Consider the following 27,109-nt stretch of genomic DNA (forward strand, 5'->3'; position numbering starts at 1 on the left):
ATTTTGTTCACAGAAAGCTCATGCTCTCTAATACACTGAAGAGTGGATACATAGGCCTCAAGTTGCTGGATCTTCTCTTCCAACAGGGCAGCAAACTTACACTTGCTGCAAGTGCAGTTACCCACACCCTCTGGCAAGAACACAAACACACCATAACTGTTGCAAGTGCCCTTGCCATCCATATTCAGTAGTCTTAAGTAGGCACTGAAACAGAAGTCAGACCTCCTCCACCAAACCTTCCTGTTTAATGCCTACAAAAGCACCTGTTAGCCTGCCTATTATTACAGCTCTTTTGCCAAGCTCCAGGGACTGCAGCTGCAGCTGTATACATAGTGGCTGCCAGCTTCTCCCCCAACCAACTCTCTGACTCACTTTCTCTCAGCAAATGTCCCTACCCCTGAGACCATGTGCTCAGGCAGAGGGCTTGAGCCTACATACAAACAGCAAACAAAATTACAAAAATAGTCTTTAGGGCTGAAGGGCGGGGTATAAATACCATAAACAAACAAACAAAACAATAGAACACTAATGAGCTCCCAAGCAAGCCTCCTCCCAGCTCTCACACGCAAACAGCATTGGCACAACAGGCACAATAGCCTTAACCCAACAAATTCTCCCGAAGGACTTTCTGGGACTGGGATGGTTTAACCCAACAGCACTATCTTACCTCATTCTGTCTCCTCCACCACACCCACATAAAACACTTGTTGGCGAACTTCTAATAACACCTGCATTGACACCAAGATGGTCATAGTCTGAATTCTGGAAAACACCAGATATATTTTACAATATCTAACAGTGTACCATGATGGCCATATTTCACCTCCAGTTGTGGAGGCCATCTGCTTCTGAATGCTCATTGTTGAAACACATAAGCAAGGGAGTGCTCTTATGCTAATCTCAGTGAAGACTTTCTATTTGCCTTCAATTGGTCACTGTGGGGAAGGGGATTCTGGATAGTGACTAACCCTTTAGACTGATCTCACAAGGTCTTTTGTATCTTCCTAGTGCCATTTTATTTTTGTATCTGAAAAAAGTCTCTTAGGGGCTATACAGAGGGGTAGCTAAATGCTGCCTGTCTTTGCCCCTGGTCAGTGCTGCACAAGCCACGCACTGTGGCACCAACCTGCTCCCTAAAATGAAGCCACTCTTGGCAGCTTCTTTAAAGGGGTACCATTATGGTGCTTGTGCACCATGATGACAGCCCTTCCATGGAGTACCAATTGGGCACTGAGTTGCCTGTGTGTCATCATGGCATGGCCCATATGGACAGGTGTGCACCAAGATGATGTATGGGTGGTGAAGATAGGGCTGTGCATGTCTATCTAGCCCTAGTTTCAGCCCCAGGCTGGCACAAAATGCCAGTCTATTTAGGGCCTTTGATTCCCTATAGTGACTGGCAAGAGATAAGCATCCTCTTCTTCATATTTATTTATTTAATTAATTTATATGCCGCCTTTCTCAATCCTGCCTAATTTATATGCCGCCCAAGGCACCTCACAGATTAAAAAAACCCCATTACAATAAAATTTAAACTAGTTAAAATAATTTAAACACAACATAAAATTACTTAAAAATATACAGAAGTTAAAAAGCATTACAAATATACATGCACAATAAAAAAAATCACAGTGGTATATTTATGCTCTATATACTTGCTTAAATAAAAACATCTTAACCTGCCATCAAAAGGCAAGCAGGGAAGGGGCCAGTCTAGTCTCCCACAGAAGGGAGATCCAGAGGGTGGGAGCAGCCATTGAGAAGGCTCTCTCTCATAGCACTCCCTTCTTTTAGAAGTTGCATCCTTCTTTGCTTCCTTCTCTTCCTCCTCAATAGCGGGAAATAATTTTGGAGATTGAATTGGTAGATTTCTTTGGCTGGTCCATAAATCTTGGTTTGGGACCAGAACATCCAGTAAATTTAATGAGCAAATGCTTGGAAATTGCACACTTCCAAATGAAACTATGATTAGAAGGCAATCAATGTTATCACCAACATTGTTCAAAATCAGAACTCACCCTATGTTGCTATTTATTACCAGAAAAATACTAGATTTTCCTATACTTCTATGAGTTTCCAGTTCACATGGATTGCTGTTTTTAAACCCTATACCAACTGACCACAGGGAATGTAATGTTGTCAGTGTTATTTATGAAGTTAATAAGTTTAATATTTACACTCAGCTGCACAAGCACTTATGTAACCCTTGCCTAAGGTTTTTTCCCCAAAAAACAACTTGAATGTACTGCATCTCTAACAGACAATTTGTGAGGGCTGAAGTTAATTTGCGATTTGCTAAAAAAGATGGTCAGAAAACTGTCTGAAGTTAGGTCAAACTACAGCTGCTGACTAGGGTGAAGCATTTGACATCTCACCAGTGCTGAACCAGCAAACTGCTGTCTCTCTCTTCCCAAATACAATTCAATATGCTGATGTTTGCCTTTAAAGCTATATAGCAAGGATGGGGAACATGTTGCTCTCCAGATGTTCTTGGACTATTAGCTCTTGCCAGTGGTAAGAGGTGATGAGACGTCTAGTCCAGCAACATCAGGAAGGCCACACATTCCTCAGCATTTCCCTAAAGGAACTAGATATCTGATAGATCTGTTCATCTGATGCTAGATTCTTCAGCTGCTAAAATCATGAATGGAATCAATCTCCAGTTATTGCTGGCATATTAGGTGAAGCAGATGACAACAGGAAGAAAGACAATTAGGCTGAGGAATGTGGAATTCTCTCTTTGAAAACACTCCCCAGCCATTTGCATTGTTGCTTTGGCACTAGAAAATTACCTTTTATTTTTCTAGGTCATATAAATTAGAGATGGAAAAGAACCATAGACTCATAGAACCATAGACTCACAGATAGCCATCCAACCTCTGTTTAAAAATCTCCAAAGTAGGAGAAGCCACCAGACTCTGAAGCAGCATATCAATCTATCAAAGAGCTCTAAACAAACAGCTTCGTTTATATACCGCTTCATACTGAACTAGCAGTGTCTAAGCGGTTTACAACTGTAAGCTAATTGCCCCCAACAATCTGGGTATGCACTTTAGCGACCTTGGAAGGATGTAAGCCTGAGTCGAGCTTGAGCCCTTTTGCTGGTCTTGAACTCGCAACCTTATGGTTTTTGAGTGAGTGGCTGCAGTATAGGCATTTAACCACTGCACCACCAGAGCTCCTCCTAGACCACTGAAGTAGATTCTTGGTTTGGACACCAATGGATTGCAACCAAAATATCACTGGTCGTTCCAGGTTTGACCACATAACACCAATCTTAAAAGATCTTCACTGGCTGCCTATTTGCTTCCGAGCGCAATACAAGGTGTTGGTAATTACCTACATGGCTTGGGCCCGAGTTACTTGAAGGACCGCATCTCCCCATATAATCCACCCTGCACTCTCAGAATAACCAGGAAGAACTTGCTCAAAGTCCTTACTTCGAGATATGTTACTACTTCTCAGAGGGCCTTTTCAGTAACGGCCCCCAAGCATTGGTATAGTCTTCCCGAGGAGCTCTGTATCATTACCTCCCTTGAACTGTTTAAAAAGAGACTTAAAACTTTTCTCTTTAACCAAGCTTTCCCCCATGTACACTGAAGTTATGTTCAATCCCCTTCTCCCTCTCACTTACATACACCTATGAATTGGATTTTAATTGTATATTGTAATTAATGTAATGTGGTTTTAATTTTATGTTGTTTTAATAATTTTACTATGTACATCGCTTTGATCACTGCGGAAAAGTGGTATAGAAATAATAATAATAATAATAATAATAATAATAATAATAATAATAAAATATACTCCTGAAAGTATTCACTGTGCACATAGTCCTGTAGATTGGACATAAATACTGCCCAAGTAAATATAATTTGAGACCCAGCATGGTGTAGTGATTTGAGTGTTAGACTAAGGACCTTACCGCACAGGGACTCCAGGCATGGGACAAGAATGGAACAAAAGGGGCCGGGAATGATTGGGGGATGCATTTTACTGCACACAGAAGTCCCCATTCTGTTCCATTCCCTTCCCTTCCATTCCCAATCTGTCCCACAGGATGCGATTGAGAACAGTTCTTAAAAATCGCCTCGTCTGGGACAGATTGGGAATGGAAGGGAACAGAATGGAACAAATGAGGGACTTCTTGTGTGCAATAAAATGCATCCCCCACTCATTCTGTTCCCTTCCCAGCCTCTTTTGGACCATTCTCATCTCGTGCCTGGAGCCTGTGTGGTAAGGTCCTTTGACTCTTGTGATCAGGGTTCAGTTTCCGAGTCAGCCATGGAAACCCACTTGGTGACCTTGGGTGAGTCACACACTCTCAGCACTAGAAAACACTTTAGGGTTGTCATAATTTAGAAATGACTTGAAAGCACAGAATAGCAGCAGCAACAATAACAACTAATATAACATGGCCAAGTAGGGCATATACGAAATGTGGAGTTGTGTTGGCTCAGTAGATTTAAAGCAGAATGCCAAGAGAAGGGGACTGTGGATATACCATAGCATCAGGTGAGAAAATGTCAGAATCATGGAATGGGTGAGAGCTCCAGCATGGGACAGCACCAGGGAAGAAACCATTTACAAAATAAAAAGCCCCTTACAATTAATTGCTACATCCCAAGGCATGGGTTAGAGACAAAAGTGGAATTATCAGAATATCTGGCCTTGATGTGTACTCATTTCAAATTTAGGCCACCACTGCTATAAAAGCATGTGGGACTTCTGCTAACCTGAAAGGGTAACCTTAAGGATCTTATTAAACTCTGCAGTGTGATTAAAACCCAACACATATTTATTTAGTGTACACCCTAGGTTGATCATGTTTTCCTTCTACTTTGAAATGTTATTTTGCTGAGTCTCTGCCCATTTGTCATGCAGATGTGATTTCAAAGACAGAAAAAGAAATGGTTTTGTTTTGAGGTTTTCTGTAGTATGGTTTGGGGCAAATAGGAAAAAAAATTGCTCGCAGGAACCCACATGCACATTCTCAGGCTTCGTTTAACCAGGGACGAAGCCAGGATTTTAGGAAAGGGTTTTTTCCCCCAGACTAAGTGCCACCATTATATTGGGGCTTGGGTGCTGCGGTGCAGCAGCACACACCATTCATTTTCCTAACAGAAGGAGGGGTCCGGACCCCAAGAACCCCCCCCTCCCTTGGCTACATCCCTGGTTTAACTGATTTGCTTTGCTTCTTGTTCTCACAGCCTCCTGATTTTTATACTGTTGTTAGATCACTTTGCAGGAATGTGGGGGCAGCTAGTGGCAGGTGGGAAGGAAACATCCCCTTCCTGTACTCAGGAAGCCTTGAAGGTCTTCTGGAGGAAGGCTTGAAGCAAACAGCAGGAGTAAAAGAGCACCATAATTTATATTTAACGATGAAAACAGTCATATCTGTGAGTACACAGAGGCTGTTCACTCAGGGAGAGAAAAGGTAATTTAAGGTACATTTTACAACATTTGCTGACAACAAAGAGGAAGGACTATAAGAGATGATCAATGTTTCAAAGTGATGTGGAAAGACACTGAAAATAAACAAGCAACTAGAACTAAGAAGAGTGGTAAAAGATGACAGAGATGGCTTTTTCCTCTTCCTAAGCAAATATTTCTGAGGCTTCATGGATTGTGCATATAATGCATAAGAGTAGAACTTAACCTAGGATAGTTGCTATCCATCTAGTTTGTATTGTGAGTCATTCCGAATTACAGAGTTGTGGGAATGGCAGTTGATAAATGAGAAAACTGTCACACATCTAATGGTAGAAAGTGAAGCTTAAGAGCCATATTGGATCTAATCAAAGGCCAATCCAGTCCATTCTCCTTTGCCTGCAGCAACCAGCCAGATATCCATGAGAAGTCCATAGCAGCACAGATACACTCTCCCAATTGTATTCTGTAGTAACTGGCATATAGAAGCATGTTGTCTGATTGTTGTTGTTTTGTGCCTTCAAGTTGCTTCTGACTTATGGTGACCCTATCACATGTTCTTCTTGACAATATTTGTTCAGAAGAGATTTGCCATTGCCTTACTCTGAGGCTGAGAGTGTGTGACTTAGCCAAGATCACCAGTGGGTTTCCATGGCTGAACTGGGATTTCAACCCTGGTTTCCAGAGTCATAGTCCAGTGCGCACACCACTACACCACACTGGTTCTCTTATTGCCTTTGATATTGGCACTTTACTATGTAACCATCAAGACTAGCAGCTATTGATAATATTATCCTTCATGAACTTGCATAATTCCCTTTTAAAGTCATCCCCCTCCTCTTGTGATGACAAATTATACACTTCGACTATACTTCAGGAAAAGTACTTCCTATTGTCTGCTCTGCCTTCCACCATCCAGCTACATTGGATAACCCTGTATTCAATATTCAAATCCAATTAGGTAACTCCATTAATAAAAACAGAGGTTCCAGAAGAAGCAAGGGTGACTATGGCCCAAGACAGATGGGTCAAAAGTGCCATGCTGCCACCGATACTAAGGTTCCAGAGCACTCAGCATACGCACACTCCGGAACCCTAGGACATGCAGGCGGAAGCCTAATGGCAACCTCCCTTCCACACAGGGGCCACCATCTTGACGTAAGTGATGTGCAGTGTATAGACGTTGCTGCCATCCCATGTTTTTGGCTGCTTTAAAAATTTCCAGTTTCTTTCTACCCTTCCCACATTCTAACCCCCCCCCCCCCCCCCGGTACTTCACTAACTTCAATTGCTGCAAACTGAGTTCAAAAGACAAAGTAGATTGCACTCAACTCAGCAAGATGGAGAAGAGGGTAGGGTGCAGATTCTTGTCCTTCCAAGTGGACTCAGGTGAAATCAAACTGCTGCACTCTATCCTAGCTTGTCTGTTCTTCCTTGTTAATATTTTTTCCATTTTCACTACACTCCAATGTTGCTTAACTACACATCCCATTTGTCATTTGTGGAAAGTTGGAAGGGACGTGCTCACCTTTTTCCTAATCTTTCTTTTAAAAAACCACAACAATGAAAATAAAAATGCAAGGACCAAGGAAAGCACTAGACACCAGGGCAAGCAGTTTCACTCTCAGAATAGATTTAGGAGCGAGAGCTTGATCCTAACTGGCTGAGTCACTGGGCCAGCTGAAGCTCTGCTAAATCCTAATTTAAGACTAAGTTGACTATGCACCCAAATTATTTTGCTGTTGTCATGAGTCCCAGGACTGGGGGAGGTTTGAATCTGTTGTGATTCAGCTCTTTCTTTGCCCCATCCTTTCACTGCCTCCATTTTGAGGCTCTTTTGCTAGCAGATCTTAGCTAGCAAAGTAGTTAAATGCCTGTACTGCAGCCACTCACTCACAAACCGCAAGGTTGCGAGTTCAATACCAGCAAAAGGGCTCAAGCTTGACTCAGGCTTGCATCCTTCTGAGGCTGCTAAAATGAGTACCCAGATTGTTGGGGGCAATTAGCTTACACTTTGTAAACAGCTTAGGGAGCGCTTACGTGCACTGATAAGCAGTATAGAAATATATTTGCTATTGCTATTTGTCCAGTGGGTTGGTTGGTCAGCAGATATCTTAGTCTAGCCAGCAAAAGCGGGTTCAGGTTGCAGAAGAGACTTTAACCTATCTGTAGCCTACTACAGCTGCTGCATCTTTGAGCTAGAATTGCATTGTAAGGCTGCAATCTTGTACATGCTTAATTGCACTGGAAAAGTAGGCTATTTGAAGAGTTTTTGTTGCAGATACTCTTATACATCATTATTGCAACAGGAGCAGTCTTATCAATACAGTTGCTATCAACACAATCAATTTCTTTCACTTTAGAGGAAAAAAAGATGCAGTGGGATGCGTCAGATTAATGCCTGTGGCAAAAAACAGGTACTGTGCAGAATTCTTCCTTTGAGACTCTTCACACATTCAGAGTTCCTGTGCTTCTGCTGATATATTCACTCCATCTAAAATAAACCCAAGAATAGGAACTTGCTTGCACTCCTAGATCAGTGGTCCTAAGATTTCAGGTCAAAATCTTGGGATCGAGAGACAAGCCCTTGGGATATTAGTGGAGGCAGGCCCTGGTGATGTCATTGAACATTATATATTATGCATCAACTACAGCTAGGCAGAACATGCCATTCAAACAAAAACATCAAGTCTAAGGAATGAGGAAAATGAAAAAAGTGTTGAGGGCACTTGTCCTGAGGACCAAAGAAGAAAGTAATTTCCCTAAAATCTGAAACTCTTAATGTCTACATGGCCATAATCTTTCCCCTGAATGTTCTTGAACAGGATTGGGGCAAATAGGGTTTTCTTCAGTTTGGTCCTTCTTGTAAAACACTACCATCACTTCTGCAAGCCCCAAGCTATATCCATTCTGCCAGTGTATCTTACAGAACAACTTTGACAGGCTCTGGTTTATAAGCGCACAGCGTGACCTGGTGATATTATTTACACCGCATTAAAAAGACTGAGCACCCTCTTTTTTGGATGTGAGAAAACCTTTCTTCCTATTTAAGATTAAACAAAAAAAAATCACTTTTGATGTTCATGCAGTGGCAGTGACTGTTTCTCGTATGCTTTTGAAGTTGTGCAGTAGAATATTAGATTCATGCAGAAATCCTTTCAATGGAATTTTACAATTCAACATATTCCTTTCTGGCTCTTTGCTCTGCCTTGATACAGAGAGTATTGGCTGGGAGATGTACAATACACTACACAGCCTGATGAAAAAAGTCCTCTGATCATTTTGAAAAAGAAAACTTAAGAGATTCTATTCCTTTTACAATGTGGGCCTTGAACCTGATCAGGGGCCTTTTCTTACAGCACAATTATAGTACTATGATTCCATTTTAACTACTATGGTCCCATCCTGTAGAATAGAAAGTGCAATTTAGAAATCCCAGCCAGAACGTTCCAGTGCTTCCCCATACATGCTCCAAGTTTCCATAGGATACAAAGTATGGCTGTTAAAGGGGAAATCATAGCATTATTAATTGTCTAGTGTTAAAGGGTATCACCTTGTCAGTGGTGGTTATGTATAAAAATCTTTGTGTTCCTAAGCATAACTCTTAACTATTGTTGGATTTCATTAATACAAGCTTGTAAAATGTGGGCTAGACAAGGCAACTGTTACATGGATTTGTAATTGGTTGACCGGCCGAACCCAAAGGGTGCTCAACAATGGCTCCTTTTCATCCTGGAGAGAAGTGACCAGTGGGGTCCCACAGGGCTCTGTCCTGGGCCCAGTGTTATTCAACATCTTTATCAATGACCTGGATGACAGAATTGGGAGCACACTTATCAAATTTGCAGATGACACCAAATTAGGAGGAATAGCTAATACCCCAGAGGACAGGACCAAGATTCAAAATGACATGAATAGACTAGAAAGCTGGGCCACAGCTAACAAAATGAAATTCAACACGGAGAAATGTAAGGTACTGCACTTAGGGCGGAAAAATGAAATGCACAGATATAGGATGGGGGACACCTGGCTGAATGAAACTACATGTGAAAGGGATTTAGGAGTCCAAGTAGACCATAAGTTGAACATGAGTCAACAGTGTGATGTGGCAGCTAACAAGGCCAATGCGATTTTAGGCTGCATCAATAGAAGTATAGTGTCTAGATCCAGGGAAGTAATAGTGCCACTCTATTCTGCTTTGGTCAGGCCCCACCTTGAATACTGTGTCCAGTTCTGGGCACCACAATTAAAAAAGGACATTGAGAAACTGGAGCGTGTCCAAAGGAGGGCGACAAAAATGGTGAAGGGTCTGGAAACCATGTCCTATGAGGAACGACTTAGGGAGCTGGGGATGTTTAGCCTGGAGAAAAGAAGGTTAAGAGGCGATATGATAGCGCTATTTAAATATTTGAAGGGATATCATATTGAGGAGGGAACAAGCTTGTTTTCTTCTGCTCCAGAGAACAGAACCCGGAACAATGGATGCAAGCTACAGGAAAAGAGATTCCACCTCAACATTAGGAGGAACTTCCTGACAGTAAGGGCTGTTCGACAGTGGAATGCACTCCCTCGGAGGGTGATAGAGTCTCCTTCCTTGGAGGTCTTTAAACACAGGCTGGATGGCCATCTGTCAGGGATGCTTTGATTTGGATTTCCTGCATGGCAGGGGGTTGGACTGGATGGCCCTAGTGGTCTCTTCCAACTCTATGATTCTATGATTCTAATTACAGTATGATCAATTACAGTATGTTACAGAAGAACACATGTACCCACGGTTAAGGACTGATTACAAAGCAGGATGTAGTACAATGGTTCAAAGCAGACTTAAACAATTGCTCACATTTATTCTGTTTAAATCCTACTACACTTATGTTTGAAGTGTAAGGTGACACATTAGTCATGCTATTGGCTTTCTATATACTTCCTTTAGGACAGGGTTCAGGTTGACATGTGGGAGATTTCAGTAAGAATAAGTAAAAAAAGGTGAGAGGAGAAACTTGTTAACACTACTACAGTGTGGGTAAGTATTACATTTACAACAAGCTTCATCTGTAATGCTTCACAGCACAGAGTACATAATGCATCACATGTACACATACTACAGTGCACATGTGCATACGCACAAGAACAAAGTTTCCTAGCTTAAAACAGTGAAAAGTAGCTACTAAATCCCTGAATTAAATTGTCCATAGTTGACACCCAAGCTATCATGCCTTTATTCAAAAGATGATGAAGGATCTCTTTTTCCTCCTCCAAACAAGGATATCAAATTTGCAAAGCTGGATACAGAACTCCTCAAGCAAAATTATGTGACCAAATGGAATGTAGAATACTGATACTTTATTACAGGGAGCTAAGATAGGAAAAATAAATGTATAGATTTTGTAGGGTTTGAAAAAACATATTTGAATGATTTCAAACTACTCTTTAATGTCTTGTAGTTCATAATGGGATATGGGTGACAATAGGTTCTCCTCAAAATTATCTCCCTTCAGTGGTATGAGCAAAGAAGCAAGGAACCATTTTCATAGTTGAGTATAAACAAAAAGCAAGAGACCCTGACCCATCCATCATTTTCTATTGCCACTGGAAAGTGAAGCGCTGATTACTAAAGTACAATGAAGAAAACAACAACCACAATAAAACACCCCTCTACATACAACTCATTTCTAAGGAATGTCTACAGCTTGCTACAAGAAAAGTCAAATGTTGTAACCAAAACTCTGCAAAATGCACTAACATTTCATAAGGTCATTTCCTTTCAAGGTACATTCTGATTATGATTTACTTCTTTAAATGTGTATTTTCTAAAGGTACGGACAGTTGTGGTCAACATATAACACACAGATGTATAGTAATCATTTAGAGTAGGAATATAAAAATGTCTGCAGATTTTCTTGCTCTTGATAAGGAAGGATATGTTGACACATACATTACAAAAGGAGTTGTAAATTTTCATATGTCACAATTTGAGACTTCTTTGCAAATCTTCTGTTGGCATACACATGGACATGGCTTTTGTATAAAATACAATATTTTGGGGAGAAAATACAATGGCTGCATCATCAGATATTAACTATGACCACAAAGCTCCATTGTTGCATCTACAGCTGATGATACCACCTCACCAAAAAAAGGGAATTGTAACTATAAGCATATCTGTCATTTGAGTAATTGTACTCCTGGAGGAGAATGGTGATGGACACGCAGCCTAGACAAAGTCTAGACAATTATTCTCGAAAAAAAATACTAAACAGATATTCACATGGACTAGAAGAACCAGAAGATGACTATTATATCTGACAACCATTTATGTCCTGTTTAAACAAATGGGCCATCACACACACACACACACACAGAGAGAGAGAGAGAGAGAGATTTTTAATTACGATTGACCAAATGAATATTGAGATGATTTTATTAGATTAACTACTCATTTTCAGTTACTATTGTTGTAACTTGTTTATGTGTTTGCAGTACAATATTCATATTTTTTTTTAGAAAAAATGTGACAAGCAAGTTTGATAATGCAGGATTCCCCATCATGTGAACTTTTGTATTCACTTTAAGGAGAAAGAGGTTACCTTTCCCCTTTCAATCTTCCCAGAAAACTTATGGTTGCTGCACATGTTACTATCTCTCTTCACAAATACAATTGCTGAAATGCCTGAAGAGGGCTGTACCAGTCAAGATAACAAAGAATAGCCACCACCTGCTCCTAAAGACACTTCTGTGTATAAACAGGCAGATCTGAATACCTGCCTCAAGGCAGATAGTTGCCTGCCTGTCTGCCTGAAATATCAGACATGCTGCCAAAGTCAAAGATGGAACAAGCTTGTTTTCTCCAGCTTCAGAGAGTAGGACCTGATCCAAAATTTAAAAAAGGAAAAAAATGGTTCAGTTAACATTAGAAAGTGGAATGGACTATCTTTGGAAGGTGGTAACCTCCCCTTTATTGGAGGTTCTTAAAAAAGAGATTGGATGGTCATTATTCCGTGATACTTTACTTTCCCTCGATTTTTCCCCTTGGAAGAAAGGTTAGACTAGATGACCCTTGGAATACCTCCAACTTTGCAAATCTATAGTTCTGTATTTTATCAAGGCAATAGTCTATTTTGCTCACTATTGTCACTCTTACTGATGGTGCAGCTCCCCAAGCCCATAAATGTGCTATTCATAATCTCAAGGCAGAGATAATTCCTACCCTTGTTCCTTTGCAGATCTTTGCTGAAGATACCAGGCCAGTATCAAAAAAGGTATCTTCAAAGTGTAAATTCTGTATTTCATACTGCTCATTGCATGGTAATACAAACAAGTATTTCCCCCTGATTCAAATAAGCATGTACAGTTTACAGCACAACTTCCATGCAGGGTCACTTGAAATCGGTCTCTATTAGAAATAGGTTCCTGGGACTTACTCCCAAACAATATTCAGAGGAATCTCTTCAAATTCACACAAACCCCCACACAAACCCCCCAAATAGTTCATCTTGAGATAAAAGCAGCCATAGCTTTGAACGTGTAATTTGTGAATTAAGAAGAAGCTATACATTCCAGAAGACAGGATAACCACTCTAAGGATATATCTGCTATACAGTTATTACGTAACAGAAAGTTCTAAAACTGCAAGACATTGCAGCTGCCTTGAGATTCAGTGTAGCTCACAATTATTCCTGAATGTTAGCCGTTGTTCTTTGCGATATAATGGAGAAAGAGTAGTTTCCTTGTTTGTGTAATTAGTGCATTTTTTAATTTGACAAGAAGACTTTTTGCAATGGATCTAACAGGTCTGGAAGCTAATTTCAATGGCAATAGCAATTACAGGTGCTCATTAGATCCCTATCAAGAAGGGTACTCTTAACAAGCAACTAAATAAGTGTGCTGATACAATCAATAATGAAACTATGTGCTCTTTGCAGTCTCTGTGGCTCAGTGTTAAAATGAATGGAAACTTTGACACTCTTTATCTTTCTGACCTGGCAAAATTTTTGTAGTTAACATCCTAACATTTGGCAGGGAGTGAAGGGAAGATACAAAATGATTATATGTGTAACATCAGCTTTATCTTATGTACATTTCTCAAAAATAAATACCACTTTGCTCAATATAAATTAGTTTCAGTTGAATGTACACGATTCACTAGAAAAGACAATAATGCTTGGTAAGGTAGAAAGCAGTAGGTAGAGGAAAGCCAAATTCCAAATAGATAAACTTAGGGCCTGTACAGACAGGACAAAATAAAGCTGCTTTGGGTCACTTTGGAGGTATGCTGTTGAAATGACACACACATCTTAAGAGGCCAGAAGCTGTGCCAAAGTTGCACTCCAGTCCTTATGACTGGAGCGTGGCTTTGGTGCAGCTTCTGACCTCTTAGGACGAGTGCATCATTTAAACAGCATGCCTCCAAAGTGACCGAAGCAGCTTTATTTTGGCCTGTCTGTATGGACCCACAGTCAAAGAAGAATGGTTCTGAGTCTGGAAGACCTGAGCTTGGCTGTTGATGACAGGGTGACCTGGAAGTCTCTCATTTACATTGTTGCTATAAGATGAGGTTCACTTGATAGCATTTAACAACAACAAAAATGTGTATAAAACTGCAATCTTAGATCTCACACTGATTTGTCTGTAGTCTATATTTTACAGACAAAAATACCCTTCAAAATATTTAATTTTTGGTTTATAATGATTTAAAGAATATCTGAGGAGATGATGACTATATTTTGTGAGCTCTTTAGAGATAAAAAGGGATATTGCCATCAAATATATTCTTTATTTTAAATGTAATGCTTATCAGTGTGTTACTCATTGAGGGATTTGCAGTTTTTCTCATTGGATATCCTCTTAAGAAAGTGGCCAATCACTCAGAGGTCTTATTTTTCATAATTCAGGACTTTTTGTGCAAATAAAATAAAATAAAATAATTTGCATATAGTTTTCTGCACAAAAAAATTGTGCAAAAATCCCAGTATTTCTACAAAATGGGCAAAATGTTTTGTGTTAGAAAATAATGTTTCATGTAACAGAAAACACACTTTTGGCAAAAATTCCCAAAGGGCAAATAATAATAATAACGAATCCAATAAAAAAAACCACTCATAATCTCATCCAGGAGAGGGGGAAATGACATTATTTATTCAGGCAAGAACAAAATAATTGAAGATTTGCATCCCTGTACACACTGTATTTTCTATTTTAATGAGTTTTGTGGTAAAATATATTAAAAAAATGTTTTTCTGTTGGTTAGGGATGTCAATGGTAAACCCTCTCTGAAGAAACGTGCCAAGAAAATACCATGATGTGGTCTTAGGGTTGCCATAAATCAGAAATGAAGGCTCACAACAACAGAGATGCTAAACTGTCTGTGGTCTACACCATACAACCTTTCCTTATCACATGTCCCCAGAAAATCCCAGTTTCCACCTAGAATAAGCAGAAAAACTGTGCAAAATGGAAGAAACACCTGATTGGCTGTATTGCTTCATATGGTAGCAGTGGGGAGGCACACTTTTTAGCTTTCTTCTCAAGACTGTGACCAATTCATTGTTCCCTTGTGTCAGTGAAGATCAGAAACATGTAACACTTTGCTTAGGTGATATCACCAGCAGAATCAGCACTGGTCACACTACTTTTCTAGCAGAGTCACACATAGATTACACAATCCCATATCCCACCCCCATCCCATTTAAACTGTCTGAGAAAAATTGCAATGGATCAATTATTTATTGCATGTTGTAGATTCTCTCTCTCTCTCTCTCTCTCTCTCTTTTAAACAAAACAGTTTGTTAAAATGACTTCTAATAATGAAAAGAAAGAACAGAGTTGATATGTTTTCAAGAAGAAAATAGAATCTAGCATAAACTCTTTTGCTATCCTATATCAATCTATATCTGGGTGACCATGAAAAAGTCAAACTCTCTCAGTCTCAGAAGAAGGCAAAGGCTGAACAAATCTTGCCAAGAATACCCCATGATAGGCAGTCAGAAATGACTTGAAGGGCCATAATAACAATAACAACAACTATCAATCCAGATAGAGATTGAGACTTGACCATTTACTGGGCTACCAATTCCAATTATGTAACATTAATGGCCTTTTTAAGTGGATTATCTATAGGTTTATATCAAAATATCTGACTGCCCTTGCTACTATCCCCGGTCAATAAGCCATAAGGTACAACTCCCAGATACAGTAGTTGCATATATGTTTTATGCACTGGGATTTTTATTTATTTATTTATTTACATGAACATTTCACAGTACAATTGTGTTCATGTTTACTCAGTTCCATCAAATTCAATGGAGCTCAATGCTAAATACATTGGTAAGGATTGCAACTTTAACCTATACAGGTTTTAAGGATCTTCACTGTTGTTTTTGGCAATGCTATTGCTTTTTATTGTATAGATTTTAAGCTGCACTTTGTCTGGAATTTCAAATAGATTTAAATAAGAGATGTAAATAGCTTAATTAGTATATATACAGTATTTATATATAAAATTATCTGACAGCAAAAGTAATTTACTGAATCTCACCTGCACACATAGACTTCATCTGCACTGCAGAAATACTCTGGTTTGACACTGATTTAACTGTCATGGCTCAAGGCTATGGAATTCTGGAAACTGTAGTTTGTAGTGGCACCAGAGCTTGTGGATGAAGAACTGCAGATGCAGCCATAACATTTTGCTGAGTATCATATGATATGCCCAGATATTCTGAAAATGTGCCTTTACCTGTGGCCATATGAGGGCTGGACCAAGGTGCCTGAGCCTGGACAGAAGATAGCACCTTCTCTGCTTTACGTGAGTCAAAGCATATAAAATCCAAGGCCAGCTAAGTTATTTTGTACCTGAGAGTGAAAATCCCAAGAATACCACTATCTTTTATGAACAGTAAAATTACTTTAATAAAAATTTTAAAATGAAGAAACCAAATTGCATGCCTTTATAAGACCCAATATGTCCAGAGCTGTTACCCAGCTTTGTCTAATCACAAGGTCAGCCAACAACAGGAATAAATTCTTATTTGGCTAGTTCAATGGGTATTTCTTTCCAAGAGTTAGAACAGTCAACATACAATAAAGTCACCTTATACAGCAGAACCTCAGTTATTAAATGCCAGTCCTAATAGAAGTTTTGCATCTCTTTTGAAAGGTGCTAGGCGTAGATACTTGTGCGGATACTAAAGTAGTTGCAATGTCTTTAGTTAGAATGTACACTCAAGTTCTTCACATGATGACTGCGACATCAAGTGACAGATCACTACGATGAAACAGACAGCATCTACTGTTGACTCTCAAACACTACTTTTTATTCAGGGTTGCTGAAGCACATGTGAGTTATGAATTGATGGGAAACTTCATGCTGAGATATCACATGAAGACTCTGCATGTATGAATCAGGTCTTCTTCAATTCAATCTTAAATAGAATTAGACTACAGGTTTCTAAGACTGAGAAAGAAAGCGATTTCAGGAAGGGCTTGCAGCAATCAGATAAATTCCTAGTTAATTGTTCAGTAGACTGCAAATAAACACCAGGAATAGGCAGTTTTACAACTGGGAAAATAGAAAGCATCGATTTTTTTTTAAAATCACTCCAAAATTATTTTCTGTTCCTTTGCTTATATGAATTGCTCTTGCCCAGGAAACACTTTATTGGTAAAACTAATTCCAATTCCTTCTTGAAGTCTCTAGACTGCAAAGGCATTCTTACTTCCTAAACTTCTGCCCTACAGTCACCCTAGTCTGCTGTTTTGTAAAAGTGGTCAGAAGTAAGTTTCCTCAAGAGATTCAGCTCAAACATGAGCTTCCAATTAAAACACACACTTCAGAGTTGGGGCCTTTGATATTTACATTAACTTTTAAGTGTATTAAATGGGTGGAGAAAAGAAAAGACATAGAGCAAAGTACCCCAGCCAAACAGCAATGTATTCTTATGCAACAGAAAGATCAACTTAATCACAGATGACAACTTCTGAAAACCTTTGCTTTGAATTCTACCCTAGCATTTTTCTAGGCCAGCCTGAAAACAAAAGCTTTGTCTTCTTAAAATGCAATAGCCCCAGGCATCTTTGCAAAAATAATAATTTTTTGGACATATCTCAGGTTTGTGAGGGAAATACCTTGCAGTATCTCTCTAAAAGCTTCTCTCTACAGTTCTACCAGATTCAGATTATCCAGATCAGCATGAATTCTACAGATTAACCTCTTCCAATCAATATAGGTATGAAAAGTGTACGTTTAGGATTACATTTTAACTACCTCATTACAGCTTTATGGGTTAGAAGAAAATCACTTATTAACCCAAGACACTTTTGCCTAGCAAAGATTTATAAATTTAGAAAGCATTTGCTGTGGCAATATATGTGAATACTGTGTCTACTCAGCTCATTATTTCAGACTTCACTCTGCTTCTGCCTTCTCTGTTTAATGCCAGCCTACAATGCTTTGCTAGTTCAATGCACTTTTCCAATCACTATATTCTTCTCAAGCTCTTCACATTATTTTTGATACATACTCAGCAAAATTCACTCCTGTGGACAAAACTCAATCTTGTGCTTTAAGGATGTGGAGAAAAAAAATATATTGAGAGTCTTTGTTTTAGAAGAAACTCCTGCACACATCAGGAGGTTTCTTGGAGGAGGGAAATAGAATAGCCACTCAGATGTCATTGGACTGTTAACTCTCATCAGCCCTCATCAATGTAATTAGTGGTAGAGGACAATGGGAATTGCAGTCCAACAATATAAAGAAGTCCAGAGGGAGCCCATTCCTTATCTAGGCTCTACTGGCCAAGATGCTGAGCTGAGAAAACTATTGTTCAGATCTCACTTTTGCCATTAATGGATCAAGGGATAGAGCTAATTGAATGAAGTCTATCAAGTAAGAAGAACCAGGAAAAGACTATATAATTACATACTGTCTTCCACCCAGTCACATTGCACTGATGTAACCCCATCCCTGAAATGGCATTAACCAAAGCTGAGGATTACATGCTGAGAGAGTTGTTAATTATGGTTAAAAATGACCATAGTTCCATTCCAAGTTAACCAGGATTTGAAAAAAAAAATGATTTGCTGTGAGGATGGGATTTCCATCTTCTTCTGCACTGGCCCCAAATAAGCCTCTCTCTCATTCTGCTCCATTTCACCCTCTATCTGCAAGACAGGGATAACAGCATTGATTTACTTTACATGGATGTTATTAGGATTACTGATAAGGATTTGATGCACTTCTAATACTGTCAAGCAGATTTCTTAGCTTGGTGCCCTCCAGATGTGTTGGACTGCAACTCCTGTCACCCCCAAAAATCTGGTGATGATTGGAATTGCATACTGCACATCTGGAGAGCATCAAGTTGGGAACAGTTGCTATGATGTTATTAAATACTAAAGAATGTATTAGTAGTTTGAGTAGATTCTAGATATCAAGGAACAACTGTGATTTTTCAAAGGTCACCCTTTGCCTTTGGCTTGATCTTTACATTCAGTTCCAGACCTGAAATTTCCACATGCAAATGTCACTATGGGACATAGATCAACCTGTTCTGGACCTTTTACCAAGAGTATTATGACTGGTATGTCCTTTTATTTCTGGTATGGTTTGCATTTTTATCCCTTTAATTCAGCTTTTCCCCTTTCAAATAAAATGATCTCCATCAAGAATGTTAAATCTCCCCTTCACACCTGTAAACAAGAAATCTGCTCCAGAGGTTTTGGCTGATAAATGCATGTACACATGCAGAGAGAACACACAAAATCTGTTTGAGAATGTCCGCATCTTGGGTTGACTCTATGTACTCATGTCTTACAATCTCCTGCCTCCAAAGCCATTGTTTCCTTAGAATCATGAGGAGACCTCATGGGCTGTTGATTCCAACCCTCTGTTCAGTGCATGATCTGTTTTTGAAGATGTCTAATAAAGGAGATCTCACCACCTCTCTAGGCAACTGGTTCCACTGAAAAACTGCTCTTCTCTGCCCTATCATCATCTTCCTTGCCACACAAGTTTTCATCCCCCTTCCTTACACACGTATTCTCCGTGGTAAGCCTTCCCTGCCATAAGCACAATACAAGATAAAACATCCTTCCAAAATCACCATTATCTGCCTTTTCAGGGGAAGCAGGCAATCCTTATGAGACTCGCTTTCTTTGTTTTGCTATTCCCTTGAAATCCATCTACAACTTTATCTTGACAGTCAGAGCCCATATACTTCCTCCACTGGCATTCTACTAGGAAGTTGAAGAATATTATTCTAAATTATATGTGCTTCTCAGAGAGACACCTTACATTCCAGCCAAGTCCAATTTTTCTCCCCAACCAAAAACATCTATAAATATGAATAATACTAGTGACAAGCTCCGATTGAGAGTGGGTAGCTTTTAAGAGACTCTAAAGAGCTCTGTGCTTGCTCCATTATTGGATGCTGCCTAGATTTTCTCTCACACAACACAAGCTCCTTTTGTGGTTCATTTTTTTCTGAGGTTTTTAAAGAACGAAATAAAACAGCAGCAACAAGAAAAGCCCAGCCAAATAATATTTTTCTTCTGTGCATCTTACAGGTACATCTCTACAGTCACAGACATGAGCCTGATAAAGTTAGAATGATTGAAATCCCCTTGATCGCAGTCAGATTGTTAGGCATGTACTTGCCTCTTCCCTCACAAACATGAATGTGGCCCCTGGGTGCTGAGCTTTGACTGGAGTGTCTGATATTTCACCAGCTTGTTACAACAGTCTGAAACTCTTGGAAAAGAAAAAAAAGCATGGAAAAACAGCCCCCAGTATAAGAAACTAATAAGAAGCAGCAGACACAATTCATCTGAAAAGGCTAAATGGAAAACAGTGGCACAAATGTATTTAAACCTAGAAGTTGCCCCTCCTTAGCATTTTCTACTAAAAAAAAACACAAAACCTGGTAAAACTGAAAAGTAGGGATTGTTGTACTAAACTAGCTTGTAGATAGGGATGTAAACCCATAAACCTAGCACTCAGAGCTAATCGTGGTGTCATGGTTGGCTTGTCTAGAAGTAGCAACGTGAGCCCACCTGCCTTTCACAGCTTATCTAGTTCTAGCATGCCAAAGATATCCTGCATTGTTCATAGTATTATCTTCTTCCTGGATGTTCTTGGCACATTTATAAGACTTCAGACAGTGCATCAATCCAGAGGAAATCCTTTTATGAAACACAATGTTTCAGGAAGACAAGTTTTCAAATGGAAGCTTCATTATACCTTTTCAGGACAAATGCTTGGAGAAACTGAACTTCTGCCAAGATGGGGCATGTCAAGAGCTGAGTAGCAATCTAATATTGTTTATATCTGTAAGAGGCAGCAGTCCTGTGCTATTTTAACAAGCTGAAATATGTGAAGATTGCCTGCATTTACATGAATCCTATTTAACTGAAGTCTGTTCGTTTTTGAGTGAAGATCCAAGTGTTGTGGAGTGACTGGAGTGACTGAGAAATCCACATTAAAGTTTCTATTCAGCTACAAAACTCATTGTGAGCCTCAGGGAAAACCAGTACCACTCAGTCTAAAATTATCATTTGCTCCTTGGAGGAAGGGTGAAATAAGCTTAAGAAATACATAATGGGGTATTCAGAAGAATGCATCTTGAAGCAGAGTCCCAACAGAATACAGGTTCATTGGAACCACGTGGGCCCATGTTGCCATGGAAAGAACAGTTTTATATCAACCATACGTGTTATTGTTGTTGTTTTAAGTGCCCCCATTGAAACGCGTCCCATGCACTTGACAGTGTGGGTGCGTGTAAATTACTGAGACACATTGCTGAGCAGCAAGATGAAATTCCCACTTTGCAAGACCAGCACAGCAACTACTACAATGTTTGATTTAGATGCAAGACAGCAAGGTTCATGTCCTTGTTCAGTTCGCTGCACAGCCTTGGGCAAGTCACTAACTCTCAGCTGCCCCATCTCAAAACCTAGCCAAGGTTCCTAGGAGGATTTGAGGACACAAAGCATAGCAAATGGTTTGTGTACTTTCAAAATAGTATCCGATATGAACGAACATTTTCTTTGAAAATAAAACTGAGCTACATGGTAAGTTATGGAGAGGAATGATAGGCCAATAGAAGAACAGAAATGGTGCCTCTAGGAGATCTTGGCTACTGTTCCTGGCACCTCTTGTTTAAAAAGCTTAGGGAGAAAAACTGCTGGAGACAATATTTAGCAGCTTTCTATGTTAGAGCACATGTTAAAGTTTGCTTCCTACCAAACTGAAGACTCATCCCTATAAATATAGCTTAAAGTAACACATCCAGAGACCATTCCGGTAATGCCGGACCAAGGTAATCTTGATCTCACAAAATGTTAAGCGATTCAGTTTCAAAAATTACACGGGAAGCATTTCATGCCATTTCTGCAAAAAACATTTCTCAGTTGCTTCTACCAACCAATCAGAACGGATAACATCAACAGAAAAACAGGTAATTTGATATATTTCATACAGAGACTGAGACACCTACATGGAAAATGCTTTAGTCCTGATGTAAACACATATGTACTTGCTGATTTTATTCATTTTGATGTTCTTTGTTTACAGAAAGGGGTTTGCCATATAGCTTTGGTTTCTCCAAGGTTCAAGGAGAGGATACTCCTCTCTCTCTCCATCCTACTGGCCATCCCTGTTGGTACACACTGTGCTTTTTGCCCCTTCCAGACTGACCAGGGGACTCAGAACAAGGCGGAAGTATGGACAGTGCAAAACATATTTGAAATCCAATGGACAGCGTAAAACATATTTGAAATCCAATTTTCAAGGGGCTGTTTCAAAATAAAGCGAGGTGGGGAGGGAAAGATTTCATTTCTATCAGTGATGTCCAATTTCCTTTCCTTTTTTCTTTTAAAAAAATAAAAGTAAAGGCAAGACATTGCTATCTGTTTCAGCAGGCACAAGAAGGAAAGACTTTGCAGTAACACTGAAAAGTTCAAAGACAAAAGAAAAGCACACACATTAGTCCAACCTTGGAAGAAGAAGAAAAAAAGAAAAGGAAAACAGGTATATATATATATATATATTTCAAAAAAGAGAGCAAAGGGAGGGCATAAGACAAGCTTGCCAATACAGAGATTGCAAGGAAAATACAGAAGGCAAAGGAAGGGGGATAATAGTGGAGAGGAAAAAGGAAAGAGACCCCCAAAAGGAGAAAAGCAATCAGCTACAACATCTCATACTTCAAAGAGAGCAAAGGGACAATCAAGAAAGGAAAAGGAAAGGAAAAGAAAAGAAAGTGGGAGAAAAAAGTATGTTGTCTCTTTTTTCTTTTTTAGGGAGGAAAAAAAAGGCCATACAACAACCACCACAACAAGAAAAAGTAACTCCTGATGGCCAGGGATTGTAAAGAAGAAAGAAGGGGGGAAGAAAAAAAAGCATCTGGGGAGGGAAGAAAGAGGAGGAGGAGGAGAAGGGAGGGGAAAAAGAGAGAGAAAAAATTACTCACCAAGCAAGAAAATGGCCAGAAGTAAAAATGGTCAAAGAAGAAGTAAGTGAGTGAGTGAGAGACAGGGAAGGAGGAGAGAGGGAGAGAGCCCCGAGCCAAGAGAGGAGGCAGGCAGAGCCCAGCAGTTGGCAGCCCAGGCAAGGGACCGCGGGCTTCCCCAACCCTGAGCCCTCGATGCCAGCTCCAGCGAGCCTCGATCAGACTGGCACCGCCAGCCCTGGCACCCAGAGCCCTTCCTCGGAAGGCACCATTGGAGGCACCGGAGAAGGGGAAGATCTCCAGCCTCCTCCTTTCTCAGCTGGACAGAACCAAAAGCAGAGCAAAGACCCAGCCTCCAGGGGAGATGGAGAGCAAAGGCAGCCTGGAGCAAGAGGAAAACAGAGCCTGGCAAGGCTGGGCTTTCCTGGGCACTGCCTCCCTCTCCTGCCACCCCTCTTTTCCTGAGTGGCGTTGGAAAAGTCCAGGCTGGAAGGAGGGAGGAGGAAAGCACAGCATGGCTAGGCTCGATCGTAGCTGCAGCTGCACTGGAGGCATAATCCGTGTAGATCCCTCTTTAACTGCCTTGGCTCAGTGCGATGGAGTTCTGAGGGTGGTTGCTTCTGGTTGTGCCCCAGAGCACCGCTTTTGGAAGAGACCGAAGTTATGTTTTTGGAGATTTTTTTTTTTTGGGGGGGGGGAATGTGAAGTTTTTCTTTCTGGAATTTGTGTTTGTTTGTTTGTTTGTTTGTTTGTTTAAAATGATCAGTTTTCAGAATTTTTAATTCCTGGAGTGTAGCATCCAAAGACAAGGTTTTTATATCCAGGCAGTTTTTAATCGTGAATTTTAAACATGAATTTTATATGTAATTATTGTCCTATGTATTGTAATACACATATTGCATGGAGATGCAGCTTAATATGTGTATTTTAGATAATGATTGTGCGTTTAACTATCTTGTAACCCTCTCGAGCTTTGAGGAGAGGCGGGTAAGAAATAATAATAATAATAATAATAATAATAATAATAATAATAATAATCTTAATAGCAAAAAGAAATCTGTTGCTCTCTTCAATTTGTTTTCTGCTAGTAGCAAAAATCTTGTCAGATGTGATCCCTGATTAAAAAATGAATGGTTGATTTTGAAGCTTGGGACAAAAATTCTCACAGACGTGTCTGTAATGCAACAAAACTACAATCCCCAGAATTCCATCGCATTGAACCAGGGCAGTGAAAGCAGGGTCAAACCGGATTATGTCTCCTGTCTGAATGCAACCTGTGTAAACAGTCTGCGATCAGATATATTAACCTTTTTGGAAGAGGTGGAAGTAGGCGCCATGCCAGAGCATCCCTGAAGGACAGCTCCTGGTTGTTTTTGCAATGATGAGGGTGTATATAGGATTGTAGCTGCATCCACACTGTAGAAATAACCCACTTTGACATCACTTGAACTCCCTTGGCTCAATGGTAGGAAATTCTGGGGATTGTAGTTTTGTGAAGTTTTTAGTCTTCTGTCAGAGAGCTCTGGTGCCACAATAAACTATAAAGCCCAGGATTCCATAACACTGAGCCATGGCAGTCAAAGTGCTGTCAAACTGGATTATTTCTCCAGTGTGGATGCAGCCATGATGTGCTTGCCAGCGATTTTAAACAGGGTGTGATCAGATATATTAAGATTTTAGGAAGAGGTAGAAGAAGGTCAGAGGACTGCCAGAACATCCCTAAAGGACAGTTTGGTATTTGGAATTCGACAAGCTACTGGTTGTTTTTGCAATGATGATGATGATGATGATCATCATCATCATCAGTTCATGATGATCACCATTCCATGGCGGGTATAGTTGTGTGTGTGTGTGGCGATGCTAAGCACCTTACTGAAAGAACATACAAAGTCGGTATGGTAAAAGTTTATATGCCAAAACTTTTCTCCTTCCCCCTCTAGAGCCCAATCCCAAAATCAGACAACCTTGTATATCTGATTAAACCAGTTTAGACCTGGGGATGGTAGGAGAAGGCTCTAGTACTAGTGGTGTGGTCCATTCACCCAGCATTTTGACCAGCCACAGAAAATTATTTTATGCAGTCCTATGGTATTCAAAATTGCCATTTGTTGTGTGTGCCTTCAGGTTGTTTCTGACTTACTGCGACCCTATCATGGTGTTTTCTCAGCAAGTTTCTTCAGATAGGGTTTACTATTGCCATCCTATGAGGCTGAGAGACTGTGACTTGCCCAAGGTTATCCAGTGGGTTTCCATGGCTGAGTAGGGAGTGAACCCTGGTCTCCAGCATTGTAGTCCAACACTCAAACTACTACAATACACTGGCTTATAATGCAGTATTAGTTTAGGCAAGCTTAAACACAGATGAAATCAAAGGTCCTGCTATCAGCATGTCTCATTCTGTATAGGACTGGTGCCTTCAACAGACAATGTTGTACTTGGGTCTCACCCAAGAAAGTATTGTGACTTGGAGAGTGCTCTGTTGCTCATAGCACCATCAATGGCCTGACACCAGTTCAGTGGTGGGACAGTGTCACCACTTTGGGTTTTGGCCTGGACTTTAACAGAGCCATCCAAAGTGCTGAAATGGACTCATCTGAAGGTCAAAGTAAAATTTGGAGTGGATTCATTGCCCCACTGATATGGAATCAACTAGCTACCAGTGTGGCAATTCAGAGCAGCTGTACCAGTTTAACTTCAGTGGTCAAATTAGTTAAATATAAGCTGAGATTCATCATCAACATTATTTGCAGCAGTGGAACATAACTGCAGCTGTCAAGCATGAACGTCAAGTGGCAAAGCCCCTAACAGCCTGAACAGATTACATGATGCCAACTAGAAAGAAGGAGCTGACTTTCTTCCCCAGAAGTTTCCTGTAAGTGGGTTATAGGACTATCAGGAAGCCCATTTGCCATCAAATCAGCTTTGACTCATGGTGATGTATGAAAGAGAGACCCACAAGAACCCTGATCATCATCAGCCCTGCTTAGGCCTTATAACCTCAGTCTTTGACTTCCTTGATTGAATCTAACCAACTTTTTCTACTGCCTTCAAATTTATCAAATATTACAATCTCTTCCAATGAGTTGTGTCATCTCGTGATGTGACCAATCGATGGTAGCCTCAGTTTAGTCACTCTACCATCTGGTGAAAATTCAGACCTCCTTTGCTTTTAGACTCCATGGTATCCATAGAACTCTCTTCCTGCACCACATTTCAGCTCAGATTAATAGATGAAATTAGCAGATCAAAAGAATTAAGTAAAATGAATAAAGACAAATGGATGTGTTTGCTTAGATTGGCTAGATGGCCAAATAATAAAATGAGAACACCGACTCAGTTTATTTAATCATTTGCTTAAGGCATTTATACCCCACTGGAAAGCCTCCAAGGGCAGCTTGTAAATCAGCAGAAGGAACAAAATTGCCTTCATTCACACTTAACTGTCAAAACAGGCAGAACTTAAAAGGAAAGAAGGGATGTGGTGGGAAAAGCAAAGATGGCAAAAGCCAGTCATGAATTCATAATGTTTCTCCTTGCAACCAAGTGTAATGGAAATATGCTGTTCATAGTTCAAAACCAGGAGTAGGTGGATCCCCAAATAATAGCCAATTAACATGGCTTTCCCCACAATGGCTGTGATGCAGCTTGAAGTTGTCGGTTTTACACGCTTAGCTGAAATATATCAGCTGCTTCCTATTGCTGTCACTGCAAAAAAGAATGTGTCTCTGCTGTGCAGTTACAGTAGTTTAATACCACACTGACTATGATGCACCTGCCCTACAGAATCCTGGGATTTGTAGTTCATAGAATCATAGAGGTGGAGGAGACCACAAGGGCCATCCAGTCCAACCCTCTGCCATGCAGGAAATCACAATCAAAGTATCCCTGACAGATGGCCATCCAGCCTCTGTTTAAAGATCGAGGCTGGATGGCCATCTGTCGGGGATGCTTTGATTGTGATTTCCTTCATTGCAGGGGGTTGGACTGGATGGCCCTTGTTCAACGGGGAACTTAGCACTTTGTGCTACTGGATTTCTTTGAATTACACCTTACTCTGAATTAAAGCTAGAGCTATGGAGTCTTGGCAACTAACATTGCTTCAGATGGTTACAGCATACTCTTAAGACTCTGGGGCCCAAACAATCACACACACACACACACAGTACAGAGCAGATTGTTCTGTTGGGCTCTGTAAATGAGGGATGGGTGAACATGGGGTTGAGTAGCCCATTCCCCAG

General features: G+C 40.2%; 1 protein-coding gene across 2 annotated transcripts in view; it reads right to left on the reverse strand.

The window, feature by feature from the left end:
- RALY (RALY heterogeneous nuclear ribonucleoprotein) overlaps positions 1–23,060 on the reverse strand; it is a 315,795-nt gene extending 292,735 nt beyond the window's left edge. For both annotated transcript variants that reach the window (XM_089514078.1, XM_089514077.1), the window contains exon 1: positions 22,893–23,060. The gene's annotated coding sequence lies outside the window, so the exon portion shown is untranslated. The remainder of the gene's footprint in view (positions 1–22,892) is intronic.
- Positions 23,061–27,109: the final 4,049 nt, after the last annotated feature.

Source organism: Sceloporus occidentalis, unplaced genomic scaffold (genome assembly GCF_023333645.1).
Source record: "Sceloporus occidentalis isolate IW3139 unplaced genomic scaffold, rSceOcc1.0.p SCAF_3, whole genome shotgun sequence".
Lineage (NCBI taxonomy): Eukaryota > Metazoa > Chordata > Lepidosauria > Squamata > Phrynosomatidae > Sceloporus > Sceloporus occidentalis.